General features: G+C 40.6%; 2 long non-coding RNA genes across 3 annotated transcripts; both read left to right on the top strand.

Annotated features, from left to right (window-relative positions):
• The first annotated feature begins 1,237 nt into the window (after positions 1–1,237).
• LOC133167808 (uncharacterized) lies at positions 1,238–1,989 on the top strand. The gene is made up of 2 exons (XR_009718104.1): positions 1,238–1,666; positions 1,788–1,989. It is a non-coding gene; the product is annotated as an uncharacterized LOC133167808 (long non-coding RNA).
• A 12,323-nt stretch (positions 1,990–14,312) lies between these two features.
• LOC133168562 (uncharacterized) lies at positions 14,313–17,396 on the top strand. 2 transcript variants are annotated; one of them, XR_009718238.1, is made up of 5 exons: positions 14,313–14,495; positions 14,901–15,044; positions 15,438–15,595; positions 15,771–16,560; positions 17,063–17,396. It is a non-coding gene; the product is annotated as an uncharacterized LOC133168562 (long non-coding RNA). The 2 variants fall into 2 exon arrangements; XR_009718237.1 differs by having other exon boundaries at positions 15,771–17,396.
• Positions 17,397–18,094: the final 698 nt, after the last annotated feature.

Raw genomic sequence — 18,094 nt, 5'->3', positions numbered from 1 at the left:
AATTAGGGGTGTCCAAACTAACGGTCCAGTTTTTATTGGCCCGCAGCAAATTCTGAAAACATAATTGAATATGGCCCGCACAAGAAGCTTGAGCTCAGCTTCTCAGTTTCCACACTAGATGGAGCCCGCCACACAAAGCGTTTGACGTCCCATTAACACCCCCCCGGAAGAGAAGCGAACACGCAGCGTTTGACATCCGATTTAATGCTGATTAAAGCCCAAAGCAGCACTGCATAGACACACTGCGTAGTGTGTTTGCATGCTATCTATCACCACTAATAATGCATCACGTGGTGTAATACATTTGCTGTATTTGGACGAAAGGATGTTAATGCATGTTTTATGTGTTTGTGATACCATTGGTTGAATATGTGTCATATTCAAACGCTAATATTAAGGTCACCTTTTGGGTTTTCTAATAAGTCGTGTTGTGTGCAAATAGCGACTATTCCTCTCATTTTTTGTATCATTGGTTTGTATGGTGGCAGGAGCATCCCCAGTTATGACCACTGTGTGGATGTGTTTGAAGTGAATCATATTCAAATGTTTATGTTCTGTTCTTGTTTAATTTTGTTTAAGTAGATTGTGTGCTAGAAATATTTAAAATATCAAAATATGTGTATATTTTAAATAGTCCTGCAACATTTTGTATGTTCAAGTACAATAACTGATTCTCTTTTTGTCTCTGTTTGCAGAGTTCATTCGCTTTGACCAAAGGTGAAGTGCCGATTATATCCAGCCAGCTAACATGCTTCCACCCATTATGCAATAAAAGTTTCATAGTGATGTTTAACTGTAAAAAATGCTGTTTGTTCTTTGTACAACATACAATTAGATGCAGAGATCCTGTCACCTGTTTGTAAATGCGTTTATACATTTAATGTACAAATGCTATTGTTAGGAATATTACAATCTTTTAGCATTTACTGTTGTGCATTTTATCATTCATTTTATGTGGCCACATAATAAACACATGTTTTTCTGCAAAGAATTGCTAACCGAATTTCACATTTTATTATAAATTGTCATGCAAATTAAATTTAAGTAAATTTCTAGTATACGGCTGTTCAGCAGTGACAGTAAAAATAAGGTTGCAGTGCCACCATTTTTAAAGTTGACGTGAATTACAAGAGAAGTAGAAAGATGGTACCGTTGTAACAAATATTTAAACACTGTGGTTGACTTTTATGCTTTTTGTACCCCTTCTCCCCAGGCTGCTGACTGAGTCCCAACCCACCCCACCCCACCCCAACCCTCTTTATCGCTGCTCCACCTTTTGTCTCTGACTTCTTTCACTCACTGTCCATCTTGTGGTGTTGATAAGACAATTTGTGGTGTGGATAAGACAATCTGACTTGTGGATGAGACAATCTGACTTGTGGATAAGACAATCTGACTTGTGGATAAGACAAAAACCCTTTTTGGGCTGTGCATTGAAATATATCCCCTTGCATCGGGGCCCAACTGTTGAGACTTCTTTATTACCTGTTGTGTGGAATCCAATTGAGAAAAGTGCAAGACGCGAGCCATGCCACGCAAAAGCAAGAAGGCGCAAGCTGCCAAGGTAAGCTGGCAACAGCGTAAAAACAACACAGACTCTGGAAGTGCAGATAAACCAACAACTGCCAAAGAATTGATGGCCACTGAACCTGGAAACTCTATGGAGGTAATGATGTCTACATCTCATGATCCTGTAACATGTGTTTTGGCATCCTACAGTCAAGCGCATCCAAAGTATGCTGATTCCAGAAACAGTCAGTGTGCTGCAAACTCTGCTACATTTCTAGCTTTCCTGCAGGAGATAGACAATGTGACCAGTGCTCACCTGGACCTTGTTCTCGATCGAGGCAATGAGCTCTATGTGGCTACTGTGGCTGTGCTGAAAACAGAAGGGCGGTATGAACATCATCATTTGGCAACCGATGAAATCCCATCCATTGTGAATGGCTTTCACAAACAACATGTGTTAATAAAGTATCAGTCAATGTATGGTCTTTTCAAATCCTCTATTGCTGATGTGGCATTTACGATGCTCTGTGACGGACTTCAGTGCCTGATGTCAGAGGTAAATTATGCTCTTTTGGTTATGAATTCATTGTTTATTGCTGTATTCCGAAACCACCAAGGCAGATATGGCTATTTTGATCCACATGCCAGAGAATGTGATGGGCTTCCTCCGCCCTCCGGTGCACCACGTGGTACAGCTGTCATGATGCTTTTTACATGTTTGAACGATCTGATAGATAAGCTCATACAGGTTTTCACTCTGGCTGGTGCTGCTCCCACTACTCAATATGAATTGATGCCGGTAAGGTTTCAACCTGTTGACAATGCAAGTGACTGTGAAATGGCGACTGATGCTGAATCATCTCTTACGACAACACACTACGATGATGCTGAGATGACACAGCGTGTGGTGACGGGTGTGTCCAGACCATGTGCGAGCAAACACGAGTCAATTGAAGGTGTACGTGACAGTAACAGTAAGGTGGTATGTACACAAACACGAGATGTGCTGAAAATTGTGAAATCCAAAAGGAAAACATTTCAAAGACGAACTCAAGCCCAACAAAAGATACTTGATAAAGCTATGGGGAGAGTCACAAAACAAGAAACAAGGCGAATACACGCAAACATGAAAAAGAAGAATACATACAGCCAAACTCCAGAGGTTAGAGAACGTAAAAAGTCTTACATCGTGACTCGCTACCAGCAAGACCCTAATTTTCGTGTAAAACAAAAGTCGGTCGCAGTCGACCGCTATTGCAAATATGACGCAATTAAGATGAAACAGCGCAAATATATCAAGCAGAGATACAGTCACGATGATACATTTCGGACCAAAATGTGTTCCTATATCAAGGAAAGGTATGGTAATGATGGTGAATTTCGGCGCAAACAGCGCTTTTCTATCAAGCAGAGATATGCAGATGACGATGAATTTAGGCGCAAACAGCGCTTTTATATCAAGCAGAGATATGCACATGACGATGGATTTAGGCGCAAACAGCGCTTTTATATCAAGCAGAGATATGCACATGACTATGAATTTAGGTGTAAACAGCGGTCGTTTATCAAGCAGCGATATGTTCATGACGATCAATTTAGGCGCAAACAGCGTTCCTACATCAAAGAACGTTACGCACAGGACCCTGCCTTCAGAGCCAAGCAGAAGGAAAACATGCGTTTGCGCTGGAAAGCCAAACATGATTCATCAACGAAGGCAAATGCAAATCGCACTGCAATGAAACTGCTACAAAAATACAAAGTCATCAACAGATTATGCAAAGAGAGAGACGACCATGCAATCATGAAAGCTGTTGCGTTATTCCAAGCTCTGGTAAAAAATGGACCGACTTTTGTTTGCACAGTTTGCCACAGAGCATTATTTCCCAATCAAGTACGCCATCTGACTAAATATAAGAAAAACAAGGACGTTGTTGCAAGTTGCCTTACAAGAAAGTTTGTTCATGTTTGTAATCGTGAATGTAACACATGCTGCAAAGTACCAGATGAGAGAAAAATGGAGTGGATATGTCACACCTGCCATGCACATCTCAAAGATGGTAAGATGCCAGCACTTGCTGTAAGTAACAATCTCCAACTTGCAGACATTCCCACTGAACTGTGTGATCTGAATATTCTGGAAAGACATCTTGTTTCAAAATGCATTTCATTTGCCAAAATTGTGCCTCTGCCAAAGGGTCAACAACGAGCCATTCGTGGGAATGTTGTGTGTGTACCATCAGAAGTGGAAGAAACGGTCAATGTCTTGCCCAGACTAAGAAGTAGGTCTCAGGTGTTGAGAGTGAAACTGAAAAGACGACTTTGTTACAAAGGACATCAGATATTCCAAACTGTTACTTGGTCCAAGTTAATAAGTGCCCTGATAAAATTGAAACAAATTCATCCGCAGTACAGAAACATAACCATTCGCGACGATGCTGACCTTTGTGACCCGACGCTCACTGATGATGAGAGCAGCTCTGATGAAGACGAAATGAACGAAAGTGACTACAATGAGGAAGACCTGGAGGCAATCCACGCATTTGAGAGGGATGCTCTTTGTGAATTGAACAGTGACTCACAGAACGATGCACGTGGTAATGTGCAGCAACAACAGTGTGCTGAAAATGTGGACGAAGGTGATGCACCAAACGGTGGGGTTATCCTGGAGTCATGTCTCCAACCAAATGATGTGTCAGAGGAAATTATGAGTTTTACTCAAGGCATTTACTGTGTGGCTCCTGCAGAAAGAAATAACCCCGTAAGCTTTTTCAGGACTCCCAAACTTGAGGCCATGGCATTTCCAGTTCAGTTTCCAACCGGAAAAAACACCCTTGATGAAGAGAGACAAACAAAGGTCACACCAAGCAAATATTTCAAAACACGTCTGTGTTGTGTGGATGAACGTTTTGCTCGTGATACAAACTATTTGTTCTTTGCTCAGTTTGTGATTGAAATTTACCTGGCAACATCAAGCATGAGAATCCAGCTACGCAAAGGTAAACCTTTTACCAGGGATGGTCGGAGGATAAACAATGCTATGCTGCAGGACAAACGTGAAGTTGAAAAACTGGTGCGCAGCAAAGATGCAGTCCGTTTCATGACGCCCCTGAGAGGCACGCCAGCCTATTGGGAAAGAACCACCAAAGATCTTTTTGCAATGATCCGACAGCTGGGTACACCCACATTCTTTTGCACATTCTCTGCTGCCGAAATGCGTTGGGAAGAGGTCATCACTGCCATTAAAGCGCAACAAGGTGAGGTGGTGAATTTTGCTGAACTTGACTGGGCCACCAAGTGTGAAATTCTGCGCAGCAATCCAGTGACGACAATGCGCATGTTTGACAAACGTGTGGAAGCTCTGTTCAGAGATTTGATCCTCTCTCCGGCACGACCGATTGGTGAAGTCGTCGACTACTTTTACAGATTGGAGTTTCAGCACAGAGGAAGTCCTCACATTCATTGCCTCATATGGGTTAAAGATGCCCCTGTATTTGAGGAAGCCTCAGAAGGAGCCATCTGCGATTTTGTGTCTCGCTACATCTCGGCTCAGCTGCCGGACCCAGAAAAGGAACCCGAGTTGTATAAAAAAGTCACAGAAGTTCAGATGCACAGCAAAGGTCACACCAAAACGTGCGTCAAACACCAAGGTGCAAACTGCCGATTTGGTTTTCCCAGACCACCGTGCGAAACCACAATGATCATCACACCTGTAGCCTGTGAAAATCAAGATCAGCACAAGGAGAAACAGGTGGTGGCAAATGACAAGCTTGTTCGTGTGCAGCGTTTGCTGAATGAACCCGAAACCTCATCCCTGACTTTGCCGCAGCTTTTGGCTAAATGCGAGCTCACTGATGCCGAGTACGTGGAATGTCTGTACATGACCGCCTCAAAGAGTTCTGTTGTGCTCAAGCGAGATCCAAAAGACTGCTGGGTGAACAACTACAACCGCCATTTGCTTCTTGCCTGGGATGCCAACTTGGACATCCAGTACATTCTGAATGCCTATTCGTGCATCGCATACATCTGCAGCTACATCAGCAAAGCTGAACACGGTTTGAGTCAATACCTGAAATCTGTTATTGAAAACTCACGCAATGAAAATGTCAATGAGAGCGATGAAATGAAACAAATCATGCAAGCGTACTCAAAGAAAAGAGAAGTGAGTGCTCAGGAGTGTGTCGCACGCGCGTGCGGCTTGCATATGAAACAGTCCTCTCGCAGTGTGGTATTTGTACAAACGAGTGACAATCCGCTGAAAATGAGTTATCCTCTCTCGCTCCTTGAGGGCAAAACGCAGGAGTCTCATGAAGTGTGGATGACTGGCCTGCCAGACAAATATAAAAGCAGACCCCAAACGAAGGACTTTGAAGTGATGTGCTTGGCCGATTTTGCATCAACATGCAGAATTGTTTATGGAAAACAGGTAAAAGGCAAAAATGTTTTGCCTCTGCTGAACGACATGGGCTTTGTCCAGAAAAGAAAAGAAAAAGCTGCGGTCATCAAATACTGCAAATTCTCTGAACAAAAGAATCCAGAGGAATATTACTGCTCCTTGCTCAAGCTGTACCTGCCTCATCGTGCTAATTGCCAGTTAAAATCTGAACGCTGTCCCTCATATCAGTTGTTTCATGATCATGCCTGTGTACAGTTACCATATAACGACTCTGTGGAGCGTGTGTGCGAAATTGTCAACAGGAACAGAGAAAGGTATGAGAAGCACAGTAAAGACATTGACGATGCCATCCAAGAGGTGGAGGAGAGCGGGCTCGTCATAAACGAATGGTGCCACCTGGCTCCTGAGAGCGAGTTGCAAAGACTCGAATGCATTGAGGAAAACAACGCAAGAGATGAACCAAATGACAACGTGGAGGACAATGTCCCGGACTATAACGTAAGGTCAGAAACGTCTGAAATTTCCATTGCGACAGAAGCTGCTGCCATCGATCCCGCAGTGTTACGTGACATGTATCGGAACCTGAACCAAAAGCAAGCGTCTGTTTTCTACAAGGTCAGAGATTGGTGCATAAAACGTGTGTGTAGCTCAAAGCCCATCGAGCAGTTCTTCTACCACATCAACGGTGGCGCCGGGACCGGCAAATCGCATCTCATCAAGTGTATCTACACAGAGGGTACCAAAATACTGCAGAGACTACCACGACTGGCTGAGGAGGCCGACATTTCCAAACAGACGGTCGTTCTCGCAGCCTTCACTGGCACGGCGGCATTCAACATTTCTGGGACAACTTTGCATTGTCTGCTCAAACTGCCGAGAAGTCTCAAACCCCCGTACCACGGCCTGGGCAATAAACTGGACGAAGTCAGAGCCGAGCTGTCGATGGCCCAAATACTCATCATCGACGAGATTTCCATGGTGTCCAAAGACCTCTTTGCCTACGTGAATGCCAGGTTGATACAAATCAAAGGCATCAATTTACCTTTTGGTGGCATGTCTGTTCTTGCTGTTGGAGATTTCTTTCAGCTCCCTCCCGTGAGACAGTCCAAACCGCTATGCGTGTACGATCCCACTCGGCTGGACCACTGGCGGGACAACTTCAAAAAGATCACGCTCACCGCCATCATGAGGCAGAAAGACGATGTTGCCTTTGCCGAACTGCTGAACCGACTCCGGGTGAAAGAAAAGTCTGATGAACTTTCGGAACTGGACAGAGCTCTTCTTGCTACGAGGTACACTTCTCCAGAAATGTGTCCAAGTCATATTCTGCATGTTTTTGCCACCAATAAACAGGTAGATGGCCATAACTCTGCGATGCTGGATCTGCTTCATAAGGACATTGTACAAATTGATGCAGATGACTACAAGAAGGACAAACAAACTGGCAGAATGGCGAGGCAAACTTTCCCTGTGCAAGGCGCTAAGAGCGAGCTCCCGGACTCGATCAGAGTTGCCCTCGGTGCTCGTGTTATGCTCACGCGTAATTTTGATGTTCAAGCAGGTCTGTGCAACGGGACGTTTGCAAAAATTGTGGAATTGGTCAACTATCCGAATGAAGCCCGTGTAAAGAAAGTTGGGTTGGAACTTGATCATGTGAGTAACACAGCGCGTGCCGCTAACCGTGTGTACATTGACAGACAGGAAGAAAAGCTGAAAAAGCCTGGAGTGACGCGCCGACAGTTTCCCATCAAGCTTGCTTTTGCCTGCACGATCCACAAGGTACAAGGCATGACAACATCAGAGGCTGCTGTTTCGCTGAAAGGCGTTTTCGAACACGGCATGGGGTACGTAGCTCTGAGTAGAGTGACTTCGCTCAGCGGTCTGCATATTCTGCATATGGACGAGAGAAGACTTCATGCAAATCCAGAAATCACTGCTGCTCTTGCTGAGATGGCAGAGGATTCTTTGGAGAGCGTGATGCCCCTCCTTCACGTGATGCCGTCGGTAGATCGGGCAAATCACCTGGTTGTCATCCATCATAACACCGAAGGGCTGTCTTGTCATGTGCAGGACATCAGGTGCCACCACGAGCTGCACTTTGCTGATGTTTTGTGCTTCACAGAGACACACCTTCAAGGATCTGTGGCTGATGGACGTGCCTGCTTGGAAGGCTTCACAATGTTTCACAGGAACCGAAGAGATTCTTACACAAACTGTCCTGACTTGGCAATGAAACTTGGTGGCGGCGTAGGTATTTGTGTCAAAAGTCACATTGCAGCCCAGGAAAAGAAATACATACAGGGTGTGACCGACATTGAATTTGTTGTGGTGAAACTTGAAGCTCCCCTCAATGTGTTGATTGCTGCCGTTTACAGGCCTCCAGGCAACAGTCTGCGCACTTTTCTGCCAAGCTTGGGAAATCTCTTGCGGTACCTTGAAGTAATGGACCATCATCAGATCTTGGTATGTGGAGATTTTAATGAAGATATGCTATCTGCCTCGTTCAAGCCCATTCTCGATTTGTTTCGCTCAACAGGTTACACGCCGCTCATAACCACTGCTACCACTGACAAAAACACATTGCTTGACCTAATTTTTGTCTCTCGACCTCAGTGTGCTCTTCATTCAGGTGTCTTGCAAACGTACTACAGCTATCACAATCCTGTTTTCTGTGTTTTGGCCACTGAAAGGTAAGTCACAGCTAAATGATGTGGTTCAGCATTTGCAAAAAGGATGGAAATCAGAACGTGAACGTTGTCGTAAGTGTATAATATTAGTGGTGGGTGCATAGTATTAGTGGTGGGATGTGGTGTGGGTGCATAATATTAGTGGTGGGATGTGGTGGATGATTTGGTGCCTTTAGGTGAGATGGGATCTGGGGCGAAGGTTGCTCAAAATGACAAATGAAAGAAACCTGAAAATCAAAAATTAATAATAACTACAGACCTATATGTATGACATACTTTATGTTTTCTGCAGATAGGATAAATCTGGCTGACCTCATGTCTATGGTGGGAAGATAGTCCTGTAGGTTGAGATAGTGGTTGGGGGTCGGTGAGGAATCACGTTGAATTAAGGGAAGGCAAAGGCTTTTTAAAATTTCAAAAAGCCTTCCCTTAACTCAACTTTTTAATTTTTAAAAAGCCTTCCCTTAACTCAACTTTTTATTTTTAAAAAGCCTTCCCTTAGCTCAACATTTTAATTTTTAAAAATGTTACTTTTATTTTTTTAAATTTTAACTTTTAAAACTTTTAACTTTTTAACTTTTTACATTTTTAAATTAACTTATGGTTGAGAGGAGCCTTTTTAACTTTTTAAACCTATATTTTACAATCAAATTTTAACCTTTTAAACCTTTATTTTACAATCAAATTTTAACCTTTTAAACCTTTGTTTTACAATTAAATTTTAACCTTTTAAACCTTTATTTTACAATCAAATTTTAACCTTTTAAACCTTTATTTTACAATCAAATTTTAAAGATGAGTTAAGGGAAGGCCTTTTACATTTGAATTTTTTAATTGTTTTGAATTTTTATTTTGAATTTTTTTCAATGTCATAATCACGAGGCGAGAACAGAAAACAGATGAGGTAAGTTGCTCGTCATGAAACATGTTTTTTCCTCTCTTTCTAAAGACAGTAAATGCTGCTATTTCACTCTTTTGTATTTTAACAGTTTTTATCTGGCAAAAGCAGTTCATCCCAGAATGGAGGCCAGAGGTAGGCATGACATATCACCTTATTGTAATGTAATTATAACATTGTAACATGTTGTAATTTATAGTTAAGCTTGTGTAAGCCCTCTGTAGAATCATACATTTTCAATCAATTTTGCTGGATTGTCCTTTTTTCTCCACAAAGACCTTGAGCATGCAAAAACATTCATCATGGCCCAATGACTCCCAAGCAGACTCAAGGCACGCCACCCCTACAACATGGCAGCACAAGAGATGCTCAATTCCATCCCTGAAGACATCTCCAGAGATGCCTGGCTGGCAGCAGCTTGGAAGCTGGAGTGGAAGGCAGCTGGCCCCTCCCTCATGCACCGTTATGTCTGGGAACCAGGAGACGGCGCCATAGGAGGAGACAAACTACCTCGCCAGCAGTGCACCACACTGAACCGCTTAAGAACTGGTGTTGGGTGCTTCAACATGTCTAGTGGGGACTGCCGGACAGTGCGGCATGCGAGTGCGGAGCCCCCGAGCAGACAGCCGACCACATCATCAACACCTGCCCCCTATACAGACCACCCTCAGAGGCCGGCCTCTTCGACCTGGGACCAGAGATGCTGGTGTGGCTCCACGACACCAAGTGGGAGCTCTGACGTTACACGAGAGAGAGAGAGAGAAAGAGAGAGAGAGAGAGAGAGAGAGAGAGACAGACTCCCAAACCAGGGTGGCAAGAAGCAGGACTTCACATTCCTCTGTAAGTAGCCAATTATTATTGACTATTGTCACAAAACACTCTCTTTAATTTTGAATGTCTTTTTCAACTCATGTCCTCAACCACCTCTATGTTTTTTCTTCTTCAGTTATTTATGTTGCGTGTGGCTCCACATGCTCCATTTGTCTAGACCACCTTGGCCACCTTGGTACTCAGCCTTGATGAGACCTGGCCTGTCTCGCCAAAAAATGACCGAAATTTTAAGAAGATCCATGGGACCAGTGTTATTCTCCTTTTCTATTGACTCCAAGCAACACGTAAGTAATTGTCATTCCAAATTGTATGTGTTCATATCATTCACTCAAGATGGACACAAGTTGTACATATGCTTGATGTATGACTGTATTGTAATGTGATTTTTAAATATGAATTAATTATGATGTTATATTATAGCACAGGGAGAGCCAAGCCTTTCAAAAAGACCTGTACAAGGGAGGCCAGCATCATGAAACACAAACTCTCAAACCAGCATGGTAACACACAGGACTTCTTCTGATTCTTCTGTGAGTAACCAACAAGGAACATTTTCATGAAGCATTTTCCTCCTTTTCCTCAACACCTCTTTTATGTTTTTTTTAGTATTTTCTTGGGTCTTGCCTGTGGTTTTACACGCATCCAGAAATGCTGACAAAGAACAGCTTGGCCTTTAACAGTCGGAAGCCTCTGATTTTACTCTACTAAGCCTCAGATACAGTCTGTTTTCTGTTCTCATTCATTCATTCATTCATTCATTCATTCATTCATTCATTCATTTATTTATTTATTTATTTATTTATTTATTTATTTATTTATTTATTTATTTATTTATTTATTTATTTATTTATTTATTTATTTATTATATGTTTGCCTCAAATTATGTTTGCATTATCTTTTGTATAACAGCGTCTACAATCATGTTCCACTTAAACTCTTAAAAAACAACACTGAAATTAACATAACATCCATCCATCCATTTTCTGAACCGCTTAGTCCCCACGGGGGTCGCGGGTGTGCTGGATCCTATCCCAGCCGTCATCGGGCAAGTAGGCGGGGGACACCCTGAACCGGTTGCCAGCCTATCGCAGGGCACACAGAGACATACAACCATTTGCACTCGCACTTCAGTCTTCAATCGGCCTACCAAGCATGTATTTGGGATGTGGGAGGAAACTGGAGTGCCCGGAGAAAACCCACGCAGCCCGGGGAGAAGATGCAAACTCCACACATGGAGGGCCGGAGGTGGAATTGAACCCACACCCTCCTAACTGTGAGGCGGACGTACTACCCAGTGCCCCTTCACATAACATTCAAAATACAAAATAGCATCCCCATGCACAAGCATGACTTTCTTTATGGCATATTTTTTCCCCACTGCCGTCTTTGATTCAGCTGGAAAAAGAATCATACTGCATTTTTGTCCTAAAAAGCACACTTTTTCTTTTCTTGCGTTTGGTTCATTATGTTTAGTGTGTCAAATGTTTACACGTAAATTTGAACACATTTAAGTCTTAATTCATTATTGTTTATCATCACTGTGTTTATTATTTATTTAATCAGTAAAACATTTGATATGTTTTCTGTTTTTGTTTGTTCTTGTTTGTTGTCGTTTATCATTTTTATGTTTATTATTTATTATTTTTGTTATTTCTTGAGAGTTTCTAAAAGTTATTTACATTATTTCTAGCATTACATGTTTGATTCAGCAAAAAAACAACAACATTGTATTCAGTCCGAAAAAGCAACAATCTTTTTCTTTTGTTGTGTTTGCTTTATTAGGTTTATTGTTTCCAATATTTAAACATAACTTTGAACTCATTCAAGTCTTTGTTCGTTGTCGTTAATCATTTTTATGTTTATTATCTATTGAATCAGTAAAATACTTGATATGTTTTTATTTGTATGTCTTCAGCGTTTCTGAAAGTTATTTATATTATTTCTTGCATTACTTCTTTGATTCGATTAAAAAAAACTGTATTTCGTCCCAAAAAGCACAATTTTTTTTCTTCTCGTGTGTGATTTATTATATTTTGTTTCCAACATTTAAACATGAATTTGAACACTTTCGAGTCAAGCCAGATTTATTCATACTTTTTCAGAGTTTCTGAAAGTTATTTATATTATTTCTTGTATTACTTCTTTGATTAAATTAAAAAACAAACTATTTCGTCCCAAAATCAGGACATTCCGGGTTAACGTAATAAGTCGGTGAGCGATTGGCTAAGGCAGCGCCCAATTACGTGAGCGGTTGTCTTAGGCAGCGCCCAATTATGTGAGCGGTTGCTAAGGCAGCGTTATGGTAGCCAATCAGAGCCGGTGCTCTGTAAACTATTGCGTTTCTGTGTTACTGTAGAAATTATTACTCGCCACTTTAAACTTTGTGAAAATTAATTAAGTATTCCAATATCCTCACATTTCATTTACTAGACATTTGCGTGTACATACCTTTTCTAGAATTTTAGAAAAGTCGCGTACACGCAGATTTGCGCTGCTAGATAAGAGTCAACATTCAGCAACTTACAAAATACACAAATCAGACATTTATTCGTTTAAGAATACTAATTCATTATGTTCATATGCCCATGTATTTCACCACGTAGTAATTGCCAATTTATATTTGGTGAACGACATCTGGCCGCAGAGAATGACATTTAGAATCGCGATCAGAATTGGAGTCGAAATATGTTTTGACCATGACTGACAGCTCTCAATCGTATAATCACATTTCACATGATGTGTTTAGCAGTTAGTATTCTTCTTTCTTCCGTGTGTAATTAATATCATATTAATGTTGCTTGGGGGCGGAGTTTGGGGTTGTGCTACGTTCATAGAAATCTGAATTCACAAGGACTGTGATCGTAGTATATCATTAACATCATCTTAAAATGCTGAAACATGTTCACTCAATCGTTTAGTCACATTTCAGACGGATTTACAGGGATATGTGTGTCTGACACTCTTTTATCGAATGTGTGTCTGACACTCTTTTTATCGATTGCATATGCAAATGTTGCAAATCTGTTTAGCCTGCACTGTAACTGAAATGTCCCACTACCCGCAAAGATATTGGGGCGCACACAAGTTCCCATCAGACTTTCCCACACGTCGAAAAGGTAAGTCGCTTTTTAACAATGTCGGCCCAATCCGAAATTCGAATTTAAATGCACAAAATAGTCATTGTTTCTTTTATTTATTTTTATTAAATTGAATTAATTTAATCTAAGTTATGATAATATATTTCACCATTTAGTTATATTTTGTTGTTTGTGTATAAATTGTGTATTGCATCATTATATTAAATGTATTAGTTGTATCAATTCAATAGATACTTTAATATTTCTTCTCCCCATATTTTTCCAACTGTTTTTTTTTTTTTTTATTATGATCAATTATTATTGAATATTCCTACACCAAAATTCAACCTATTTGGACATATTTAGTTTTCCTTTCATAGGTTGGCTTGATAGCCACATAAGGTACAACAAAACCAGAAAGAAAGTAAGTAGGTCTTTACTAAACGTTGCTAAATGTGCAATATGATGGGTGATAAGCAGTACATTCCCTATCTGTTGATTCTGTCGCTCAGCACCTGGTGGATGTCATTACCAGCAAAGTCATCCGCGTATTTAAGTGACCTAGTTTTATTATATTCCTATTGCAAATACGATTCCTATCTTGATTCAGTCGCTCGACACTGACACTTAGTGGCTGTATAAATCATTACTAGCAAAGTCTTCGTGGATTTAGGTCACCCGTTTTATTAAATTACCGTATTTATTCTAATTATCACCCATTATTGTCCGATCGCCAAGGGGCACTGAAATGGGCGATAATATGTATATTTTCCTTATGTAGTATCTCACTGGTGTTCTTAACACGAGGACAGCGGCTGTTTTGAGCTACCTCTAACAGCGGGGTGCGTCAATTGACGCTCCATCGATGCGACACGCTACGGTCGCACATCACGTGTTGTACACGTCATATTAACGCGATTGTCATGTTCGAGCCCATGCCCCGAGAACGTAATTGTGTGAGGATATTGTTGCGGAGTGACGAGTGTAATTGTATCATAGTTTATGGAGAAAAACAATTTAAAAGGGACGTTCAACGCGCTGTCAAATCAGTCATATTTAAACTTGCGCAACGACGTCGGCATGTGGTCGCGGAGGAAAACGTAAGTTTTGGGGGGAATTTTTTAGCAGCATGGGCGATAATTAGAGGTATCAATGTTTTATTTATGCCATCGCTAACACACACAGGGCGGTTATTAGAATATGGGGGATAATTAGAATAATTACGGTATTGCAAATACAATTGCAAAGAAACAAGTGGTTGAGGAGCAGTTTTATAGCAGATTTTTGTTGTTGTATTGCGATACCGTATTGCTAATGCTAATCTGTTGATTGTGTCGCGAGAGCGAGAGAGAGAGAGAGCGAGAGAGAGAGAGTGTCTCAGTAAAGATATCTGTCACACTCTCATTTCACCTGAGTAAGGTCCCTTAGGGCATCATGTTGCCTTAGTAATTGAAGCCTAGATCTACATTTGAACAACTAGTACTAATTTGACATTTTCATTACAGGATCAAAGAGAAATTAAGGTCCTCACATGGCGCGAAACCAACTTTTTCCATGTCAAACTTGGACATTGGCTGTCCATGACACACATGACAACATCATCTTCTAGTGGCGTGGAGCTCCACTCCACAGAAAATACTGTAATAAAGGTACCTAAAGCAAGCAGTTTTTTATGTGTATAAACAAAGGTGTTCTCAATTGAATCAATACTGTTATTTACTTGGGATGCACTGCTATCAGTGGCTCATCATCATTAAGGTTGAAGTCAGATTCATGCTTTAGGAGTTTTCTCAAAATCTGGATCACCAACTTTGTAGGATATTGTCTCAGATACAGCTGTCTGTCTGTCTGTCTGTCTGTCTGTCTGTCTGTCTGTCTGTTTATATATCTATATCTAACCAACCTACATACCTACCTACCTACCCAACCCCATCCATCCATCCATCCATCCATCCATCCATCCATCCATCCATCCATCCATCCATCATGTTTTCTCGTGGTGTTTCAAACATAATAAATTGTCATGAAATTTCTTTGCGCAGGAACTGGAAGAAGAGCCCTTTCGCTTTGTGGCCTTTAAAATCAAAGGTGAACAGGTGGAGTTTGTGGACGCCACCAATGCCACCAGAATGGTTCCATTAGAGGAGTGGAACCGAAAATTCCCCGATGGCCCTAATCTTCCCCTAGAGGGGTTTTTGTGGTAATTTTTTTTTTGTTCTGTTGTTTGTATTTTGTGTTACTTGTTTGTTCTGTTTAAAATGTTCTACTATTAAAGTTTAAAGTTAAATGCACAAAATAATCATTGTTTATTTTATTCCTTTTTATTAAATTATGATAATATATTTCACCACTTCATCAACATTTGCCCCCTATAGAGACTACCCTCAGAGGCCGGCCTCAGAGGCCGGCCTCTTTGACCTGCGACCAGAGATGCTGGCGTGGCTCCACGACACCAAGTTGGAACTCTGACGTTACACGTGAGAGAGAGAGAGAGCGAGAGAGAGAGAGAGAGGCAACGTCAGGTGACCCAGTTTATTATTTTGTTTATAGCAAATACAGTCGCAAATATATTGTTTCAATGTGTAGTTAATGGTATTAATGTATTGTATAGTATATGATTTTAATCTATTTTAATCTATAGTAATGGTATTTTACCCATGTCTTACTTTGGGATATTTGTAACTTCTGCTGTCTTTATTTTAGTATTCTGGAATACTATGGTTTATTTTGAAAATGTTGCTCAGATGTCGCATGTATTCCCATTCTAGATTGATAGATAGAATTTACGGTAGCGTTCTTTGGCCCGCTGTCCAAAGAACATAGAAAACAATACGGAATGCGATCATCTCATGTGCGGTGGCACCACAAAGTAGATTGCAGAAGTTAACTCAGCAGCATGGACGCGTTCCAGGCAGTTACTGCGACCGCAAGGGGGTAAGTATTACTAAAAAGAAGCACACAAGTTTCAAACTTGCCGAGTGGACAGTGAAGCAGAAAATAGATTTGTCAAAAAGTGTGAGGAAAATATGCACTGTCTGCCGACTCACATTTTCCATAGTCCATGTGGAACTGACTCACCTTAAGCAACACGGTGGACACGAACGAAAAAACGCACAACTAAGCAAGGGGGAACCTGGACAGATCCATCAGGCAACGACAAAGATGGTACGTAAATATTTTTTTAAACCCTCTCAAGGTTAATATGAGAATGTACAATGGATGTCTATCGTATAGAAAAAGCTATATTTGCTTTTGGGTGTAATAAACGACCAGGTAAATGGATAGATAATACATAAAAACCATTCGTTTGCATACATTGATAAATAAAAGATCAACATTATGTGGCACTTGCCTCCCCAGAACTTTTGGTTTATAGGAAGGTTTGTTTTCTATTTAGAGGAAGAAACGCATGCGCCCAAGTGCAATATGTATTTTTGCCAGTAGAGGGCGCTGAAACTAAATATGTTGCATAGCGGATGAGCTGTCTTAATCATTTCTGTCTGTAACAATTGCACACACAGCCTTACATTTGTAACAAGTTTCAAGAGATGTGCATACTTTTTCATTAGACATGCAATGTAATTCTGTCAACTTTTAAATAAACTATGTTATTTTACTTTTAATGTGGATAGAGGATTTATTTTTGGTGTTTTTGATTTTACTGCAGATTATCCAGACATCCCCAACGTCAAAGCAGCAGTATCTTTGGCCTCAGCATCCTTATTTTCCAATGGGATTTGTGGACAGGAATGTCTTTTTCGACATGTTCCAACTTTAAACTGTTCATCTCATGCTTAATAACTGTCGCTCAGCACTGACACCTGGTGGACGTTATGTTGTCATGCAGATGTTATTATGCCTAATAAGAACAGATTCAGATTTGATTCTTAGTAGTTACCTTGCTGACTGTTTCTTGTTGACTAATACTTCTTGCGTATGTACTGTTTTTACTCGCTTATTGGTTTTCTTGCTTACTGCTTTTTCTAAAATGTACATATTCACCTGCAGTTTCCAAATTTTTTAACCTATTTGTATTGTCCCAACATCAACAGGTTCAGCTAAATCCCACTTCATGTATACATCATTCAGTGTCATTTAACAGCGTTTTTCCTTTCTAACTTATTCATTTTGCCACCAATTCAACCCGTTTCAACATTTAGCTCATGCATTTTATGCCTAACTATTCCACAACTTCTCACTTACCAATAATTCGAAATTCTCTAAAATTTGGTTTTTCTACTCTAATTTCTACCATTTTCAACCGATTCTACCTAGTCCAACTTTCAACTGTTCATCTTTTGCCTACCTATTCCACAACTTCCCACTTACCAAAATTCCAAACTTGAAATTCAACCAAATTCTCCAAAATTTCATTTTTCTATTCTAATTTCTACATTTTTCAACCGATTCAACCCATTCCAATTTTCAACTGTTCATCTTTTGCATACCTATTCCACAACTTCCCACTTACCAAATATTCCAAACTTTCAATTTTGAAATTCACCACAAATTCTCCAAATTTTCTCAAGTAATTCAACACGTTTCAACATCGTTCGGCAGCATTCCCCGAAAAAGTTATTCATACATTTCGCCTTCACACGCAATTTCTCCAGAAATTGCAAAATTCTAGTTCGTTGTGTTATCTATTTATTTATTATTTATTGTTACTCTTATTATTTATTGTTTGTGCCTTCTTGTT

Source organism: Syngnathus typhle, linkage group LG15, assembly GCF_033458585.1.
Source record: "Syngnathus typhle isolate RoL2023-S1 ecotype Sweden linkage group LG15, RoL_Styp_1.0, whole genome shotgun sequence".
Classification (NCBI taxonomy): Eukaryota; Metazoa; Chordata; class Actinopteri; order Syngnathiformes; family Syngnathidae; genus Syngnathus; species Syngnathus typhle.
The sequence above is the reverse complement of the archived record's forward strand: the minus strand, read 5'-3'. Positions and strand labels throughout refer to the sequence as shown.